Genomic DNA, 8269 nt, shown 5'->3' with positions numbered 1-8269 from the left:
AAGAAAGGTGATGGATTCATATTCATAGCTTTAAGGCATAGACACTAAGACACTAATGATCATAAGACACAAACATGGATAAACATAAAGCATAATTTTCGAAAAACAGAAAAGCAAAGAACAAGGAGATTAAAGAACGGGTCCACCTTAGTGATGGCGGCTTGTTCTTCCTCTTGAAGGTCTTATGGAGTGCTTGAGCTCCTCAATGTCTCTTCCTTGTCTTTGTTGCTCCTCTCTCATGATTCTTTGATCTTCTCTAATTTCATGGAGGAGGATGGAGTATTCTTGGTGCTCCACCCTTAGTTGTCCCATGTTGGAACTCAATTCTCCTAGGGAGGTGTTGATTTGCTCCCAATAGTTTTGTGGAGGAAAGTGCATCCCTTGAGGAATCTCAGGGATCTCAGGATGAGTGGGGTCTCTTGTGTGCTCCATCCTCTTCTTAGTGATGGGCTTGAGGTCATGCCTTCTCAGTTGAACCGGCTTTCCTCTTGAATCTCTCTTCCATTGTGCGCCCTCTTCACATATGACTGTGAGGACTTGGTCCAACCTTTGATTAAAGTTGACCCTTCTAGTGTAAGGATGTTCATCTCCTTGCATCATGGGCAAGTTGAATGCTAACCTTACATTTTCCGGACTAAAATCCAAGTATTTCCCCCGAACCATAGTAAGATAATTCTTTGGATCCGGGTTCACACTTTGGTCTTGGTTCTTGGTGATCCATGCATTGGCATAGAACTCTTGAACCATCAAGATTCCGACTTGTTGAATGGGGTTGGTAAGCACTTCCCAACCTCTTCTTCGGATCTCATGGCGGATCTCCGGATATTCACCCTTTTTGAGTGAAAAGGGGACCTCGGGGATCACCTTCTTCAAGGCCACAACTTCATAGAAGTGGTCTTGATGCACCCTTGAGATGAATCTATCCATCTCCCATGACTCGGAGGTGGAAGCTTTTGCCTTCCCTTTCCTCTTTCTAGAGGTTTCTCCGGCCTTGGATGCCATAAATGGTTATGGAAAAACAAAAAGCAATGCTTTTACCACACCAAACTTAAAAGGTTTGCTCGTCCTCGAGCAAAAGAAGAAAGAAGAAAGTAGAAGAAGAAGGGAGTGGCTTATGTGTTCGGCCAAGGAGGGGGAGAAGTGGTGTTTAGGTTGTGTGAAAATGAAGGGGTGAAGAAGGGTTTATATAGGAGAGGGGGAAGATGGGGTTCGGCCATTATGGGTGGGTTTGGTGGGGATCCTGTGGGGTCCACAGATCATGTGGTGTCAAGGAAAAGTCATCCCTGCACCAAATGGCATTCAAAATCACGTTTTGAGCCATTTCTGGCGTTAAACACTGGGCTGGTGCCCATTCCTGGCGTTTAACGCCAGGTTCTTGCCCTTTTCTGGCGTTTAACGACAGTCTGGTGCCCCTTTCTGGCGTTAAACGCCCAGAATGGTGCCAGACTGGGCGTTAAACGCCCAACTGCTAGCCTCACTGGCGTTTAAACGCCAGTGGGTTCTTCCTCCAGGGTGTGCTGTTTTTCTTCCTGTTTTTCATTCTGTTTTTGCTTTTTCAATTGATTTTGTGACTTCTCATGATCATTAACCTACAAAATAAGATAAAATAACAAAGGAAAATATATAAAATATAACATTGGGTTGCCTCCCAACAAGCGCTTCTTTAATGTCAGTAGCTTGACAGAGGGCTCTCATGGAGCCTCACAGATACTCAGAGCAATGTTGGAACCTCCCAACACCAAACTTAGAGTTTGAATGTGGGGTTTCAACACCAAACTTAGAGTTTGGTTGTGGCCTCCCAACACCAAACTTAGAGTTTGACTGTGGGGGCTCTGTTTGACTCTGATTTGAGAGAAGCTCTTCATGCTTCTCTTCCATGGTGACAGAGGGATATCCTTGAGCCTTAAACACAAAGGATTCTTCATTCACTTGAATGATCAGTTCACCTCTATCAACATCAATCACAGCCTTTGCTGTGGCTAGGAAGGGTCTGCCAAGGATGATGGATTCATCCATGCACTTCCCAGTCTCTAGGACTATGAAATCAGTAGGGATGTAATGGTCTTCAATCTTCACCAATACATCCTCTAGAAGTCCATGAGCTTGTTTTCTTGAGTTGTCTGCCATCTCTAGTGAGATTCTTGCAGCTTGTACCTCAAAGATCCTTAGCTTCTCCATTACAGATAGAGGCATGAGGTTTACACTTGATCCTAAGTCACACAGAGCCTTCTTGAAGGTCATGGTGCCTATGGTACAAGGTATGGAAAACTTCCCAGGATCTTGTTTCTTTTGAGGTAATTTCTGCCTAGACAAGTCATCTAGTTCTTTGGTGAGCAAAGGGGGTTCATCCTCCCAAGTCTCATTTCCAAATAACTTGTCATTTAGCTTCATGATTGCTCCAAGATATTTAGCAACTTGCTCTTCAGTGACATACTCATCCTCTTCAGAGGAAGAATACTCATCAGAGCTCATGAAAGGCAGAAGTAAGTCCAATGGAATTCTCTATGGTCTCATTTTGAGCCTCAGATTCCCATGGTTCCTCATTGGGGAACTCATTGGAGGTCAGTGCACGCCCATTGAGGTCTTCCTCAGTGGCGTCCACTTCCTCTCTTTCCTCTCCAGATTCGGCCATGTTTATGGCTTTGCACTCTCCTTTTGGATTTTCTTCTGTATTGCTTGGAAGAGTACTTGGAGGGAGTTCAGTAATTTTCTTGCTCAGCTGTCCCACTTGTGCCTCCAAATTTCTAATGGAGGACCTTGTTTCAGTCATGAAACTTTGAGTGGTTTTGATTAGATCAGAGACCATGGTTGCTAAGTCAGAGGGGTTCTGCTTAGAATTCTCTGTCTGTTGCTGAGAAGATGATGGAAAAGGCTTGCCATTGCTAACCCTGTTTCTTCCACCATTATTGTTGAAACCTTGTTGAGGTCTCTCTTGATTCTTCCATGAGAAATTTGGGTGATTTCTCCATGAAGAATTATAGGTGTTTCCATAGGATTCTCCTAGGTAATTCACCTCTTCCATTGAAGGGTTCTCAGGATCATAAGCTTCTTCTTCAGATGAAGCATCCTTAGTACTGCTTGGTGCATTTTGCATTCCAGACAGACTTTGAGAAATCAAATTGACTTGTTGAGTCAATATCTTGTTCTGAGCCAAAATTGCATTCAGAGTATCAATCTCAAGAACTCCTTTCCTCTGACTTGTCCCATTGTTCACAGGATTCCTTTCAGAAGTGTACATGAATTGGTTATTTGCAACCATTTCAATGAGCTCTTGAGCCTCTGTAGGCGTCTTCTTCAAATGAAGAGATCCTCCAGCAGAGCTATCTAAAGACATCTTGGATAGTTCAGAGAGACCATCATAGAAAATACCTATGATGCTCCATTCAGAAAGCATGTCAGATGGACATTTTCTGATCAATTGTTTGTATCTTTCCCAAGCTTCATAGAGGGATTCTCCATCCTTCTGTCTGAAGGTTTGGACTTCCACTCTAAGCTTACTCAATTTTTGAGGTGGAAAGAATTTTGCCAAGAAGGCATTGACTAGCTTTTCCCAAGAGTCCAGGCTTTCTTTAGGTTGTGAGTCCAACCATATTCTAGCTCTGTCTCTTACAGCAAAAGGGAATAGCATCAGTCTGTAGACCTCAGGGTCAACCCCATTAGTCTTGACTGTGTCACAGATTTGCAAGAACTCAACTAAAAACTGATGAGGATCTTCCAATGGAAGTCCATGGAACTTGCAATTCTGTTGCATTAGAGAAACTAACTGAGGCTTAAGCTCAAAGTTGTTTGCTCCAATGGCAGGGATAGAGATGCTTCTCCCATAGAAGTCGGGAGTAGGTGCAGTAAAGTCACCCAGCACCTTCCTTGCATTGTTGGCATTGTTGTTGTTTTCGGCTGCCATAGGTTCTTCTTCCTTGAAGAATTTGGTCAGGTCCTCAACAGAGAGTTGTGCCTTAGCTTCTCTTAGCTTTCTCTTCAAGGTCCTTTCAGGTTCAGGGTCAGCTTCAACAAGAATGCCTTTGTCTTTGTTCCTGCTCATATGAAAGAGAAGAGAACAAGAAAATGTGGAATCCTCTATGTCACAGTATAGAGATTCCTTGAGGTGTCAGAGAAAAAGAAAATTAGAAGAAGGAGGTAGAAGAATTCGAACTTGATTAGATAGAGTTCGAATTGTGCATTAAGAAGGAGTGATACTCCATAAATAGAAGGATGTGAGAAGAGGGGAAGTAATTTTCAAAAATTAAGTAAAAGATTTTGAAAACATTTTTGAAAAACTCTAATTGATTTTCGAAAACAAAAGTGGGAAAGAAGTAAAGTGATTTTTGAAAAAGATTTTGAAATTAGAAATCAAAAAGATTTGATTGAAAACTATTTTGAAAAAGATGTGGTTAAGAAGATATGATTGGTTTTTTTTTTTTAAAAGATGTGATTGAGAAGATATGATTTGAAAAACATTTTAAAAAAGATTTGATTTTAAAAATTAATAACTTGCCTAACAAGAAAAGATCTGATTCAAACATTAAACCTTTCTCAACAGAAAAGGCAACAAACTTGAGATGTTCAATCAAATCATTAATGGTTAGTAAGTATCTTTGAAAAAGGAAAGAAATTGATTTTGAAAACATTTGATTGAAAAGATATGATTTGAAAAAGATTTGATTTTGAAAAACTTTGAAAACTTGAAAAAAAAATTGATTTGAAAACAAAATCTTCCCCCTTGTGCCATCCTGGCATTAAACGCCCATAATGGTATCCATTCTGGCGTTTAACACCCAAAATGCTACCTTTTTGGGCGTTAAACGCCCAACCAGGTACCCTGGCTGGTGTTTAAACGCCAGTCTGCCTTCTTCACTGGGCGTTTTGAACGCCCAGTTTTTCTGTGTAATTCCTCTGCTGCATGTTCTGAATCTTCAGTCCCCTGTACTATTGACTTGAAAATAGGACCAAGATCAAATAAACAAGGCATGCATGACACCAAACTTAAGATTAGACACTAGACTCAAACAAGAAACATAAAGTATTTTTGGTTTTTATGATTTTTAAAAAATTTTTTGTGCTTTTTTTTCGAAAATTATGTGAAAATAGAAAATAAAGTTTCAGAATTCTCAATTTGGATTCCAGGAATCATTGCAATGCTAGTCTAAGACTCCGGTCCAGAAATTAGACATGGCTTCACAGCCAGCCAAGCTTTCAAAGAAAGCTTCGGTCCAAAATACTAGACATGGCCAATGGCCAGCCAAGCCTTAGCAGATCATTGCTCCAATAGCAAGATTGATAGGAATCAACAAGCTATTGTGATGATTAGTTGAAACCTCGGTCCAATAAGATTAGACATGGCTTCACAACCAGCCAGATTTCAACAAATCACCATGAAACACTAGAATTTATTATTAAGAACTCTGAAGAAAAATACCTAATCTAAGCAACAAGATGAACCGTCAGTTGTCCATACTCAAGAACAATACCCGGCAACGGCGCCAAAAACTTGGTGCACGAAATTGTGATCAATACTTTTCACAGCTCAAATAATCCCTAGTAATGGCTCCAAAGACTTGGTGCTCAATACCATGGCATAAACACAACTTCGCACAACTAACCAGCAAGTGCACTGGGTCGTCCAAGTAATAAACCTTACGCGAGTAAGGGTCGATCCCACGGAGATTGTTGGTATGAAGCAAGCTATGGTCACCTTGTAAATCTCAGTCAGGCAGACTCAAATGGGTATAGTGATAAACGAATAAAGCATAAAGATAAAGATAGAGATACTTATGTATATCATTGGTGAGAGCTTCAGATAAGCGAATGAAGATGCCTTCCCTTCCGTCTCTCTGCTTTCCTACAGTCTTCATCCAATCCTTCTTACTCCTTTCCATGGCAAGCTCATGTAGGGTTTCACCGTTGTCAGTGGCTACCTCCCATCCTCTCAGTGAAAATGTTCCCATGCTCTGTCACAGCATATGGCTAATCAGCTGTCGGTTCTCGGTCAGGCCGGAATAAAATCCATCGATCCTTTTGCGTCTGTCACTAACGCCCCGCCTGCTAGGAGTTTGAAGCACGTCACAGTCATTCAATCATTGAATCCTACTCAGAATACCACAGACAAGGTTAGACCTTCCGTATTCTCTTGAATGCCGCCATCAGTTCTCGCCTATACCACGAAGACTCTGATCTCACGGAATAGCTGGCTCGTTTGTCAGGCGAGCACTCGTTTGTCAGGCGATCAACCATGCATCGTGTATCAGGAATCCAAGAGATATTCACTAAGCCTCGTATGCTTGTAGAACAAGAGTGGTTGTCAGTCACTTTGTTCATGAGTGAGAATGATGATGAGTGTCACGGATCATCACATTCATCAAGTTGAAGAACAAGTGATATCTTGGAACAAGAACAAGCGGAATTGAATAGAAGAACAATAGTAATTGCATTAATACTCGAGGTACAGCAGAGCTCCACACCTTAATCTATGGTGTGTAGAAACTCCACCGTTGAAAATACATAAGAACAAGGTCTAGGCATGGCCGTGAGGCCAGCCTCCCAATGATCTAAGATAGCATAAAACTCAAAGATAGCTACCAAGATGTCTAATACAATAGTAAAAGGCCCTACTTATAGAAAACTAGTAGCCTAAGGTGTACAAAGATGAGTAAATGACATAAAAATTCACTTCCGGGCCCACTTGGTGTGTGCTTGGGCTGAGCAAATGAAGCATTTTCGTGTAGAGACTCCTCTTGGAGTTAAACGCCAGCTTTTATGCCAGTTTGGGCGTTTAACTCCCAATTAGGTGCCAGTTCCGGCGTTTAACGCTGGAATTTCTTGAGGTGACTTTGAACGCCGGTTTGGGCCATCAAATCTTGGGCAAAGTATAGACTATCATATATTGCTGGAAAGCCCAGGATGTCTACTTTCCAATTCCGTTGAGAGCGCGCCAATTGGGCTTCTGTAGCTCCAGAAAATCCACTTTGAGTGCAGGGAGGTCAGAATCCAACAGCATCTGCAGTCCTTTTCAGTCTCTGAATCAGATTTTTGCTCAGATCCCTCAATTTCAGCCAGAAAATACCTGAAATCACAGAAAAACACACAAACTCATAGTAAAGTCCAGAAAAGTGAATTTTAACTAAAACTAATAAAAATATACTAAGAACTCAACTAAAACTACCAAAAACATACTAAAAATAATGCCAAAAAGCGTATAAATTATCCGCTCATCAGCAATGTAATAACTTATATGAATTAATGAGAACGTAAAGGATTAGTTCTAATTAAGTATTCATTATGTTAATCTATATAAATGCATAGAAAATATGAAACAATTATAAATAAATATGAAGTAATATATTATGAAGTCCTTATTGCAAAATAAACCTCATGATGATTGGATGAACGTGTATAATAATTATTTCTGAAATTTTTGAGTATTACTCAAACAAAAATGTTGCATTTTCAATTTAATATCCCTATTAAACAATTTTATTAGACAACATGACTTGTGATGTAGGGATGGAAATTCGTCAAACCAAAAAATTTTTACTTCCAACTTAGGTCTATTTCTCATTATAGGTTTTGTTTTAGGAACAAGTCTAGTACCTCCCCCTATAAGATTGGATCTATGATAAACCACTATATTATGGTTTATTTTGTATTGAATTGAGTGGATTTTATCAACTATTCGTATACTTATCCATATAAATTGCATGTTTTTAAGTTTCCTTCCTAATTTTGTGCCATAATTTTTAACATGCTTCTTTGGCCTTAAAATTGCTAATTTTTAATCCTCACTTATTACCATTCGATGCTATGATATGTTTGTTAAGTGTTTTTAGGGTTTATAGGGCAGGAATAACTTAGAGGATAGAAATGAAGCATGCAAAAGTGGAAGGAACACAAGAAATTGAGAATTTCAGAAGCTGGTAGCGATGCGTACGCATGGGCGACGCGCATACGTGACTGGTGCAGCAGACAAATGATGCGCACGCGTGGATGACGCGTACGTGTGACCAAGAATTTGTTCAGCGATGCGTACGCATGACAGAGCATCACGTGCTGCAATTAATAGAAAACACTGGGGCTATTTTTGGGCTGCTTTTGACCCAGTTTCAGGCCCGAAAATACAAATTAGAGGCTGCAGAGTATAGCTGGAAAGGAGGAATCAATTATTCATTTTTCATTCATTCACATTTTTAGGGTTTTTAGTTTTATTTCTTCTCCAATTCAGATTCCCATCTTGCTTTAATTTAGTTTCTCTTCTACATTCTATTATTCTGGCATCTTA

The 8269-nt window shown here is 40.2% G+C and overlaps 1 non-coding gene across 1 annotated transcript; it reads left to right on the top strand.

Moving 5' to 3' along the window:
• The first annotated feature begins 3392 nt into the window (after window positions 1-3392).
• Window positions 3393-3496, top strand: LOC130937742 (small nucleolar RNA R71). Its single transcript, XR_009068944.1, has one exon. It is a non-coding gene; the product is annotated as a small nucleolar RNA R71 (small nucleolar RNA).
• Window positions 3497-8269: the final 4773 nt, after the last annotated feature.

The sequence above is a fragment of the Arachis stenosperma genome, chromosome 6 (genome assembly GCF_014773155.1).
Source record: "Arachis stenosperma cultivar V10309 chromosome 6, arast.V10309.gnm1.PFL2, whole genome shotgun sequence".
Lineage (NCBI taxonomy): Eukaryota > Viridiplantae > Streptophyta > Magnoliopsida > Fabales > Fabaceae > Arachis > Arachis stenosperma.
The sequence above is the reverse complement of the archived record's forward strand: the minus strand, read 5'-3'. Positions and strand labels throughout refer to the sequence as shown.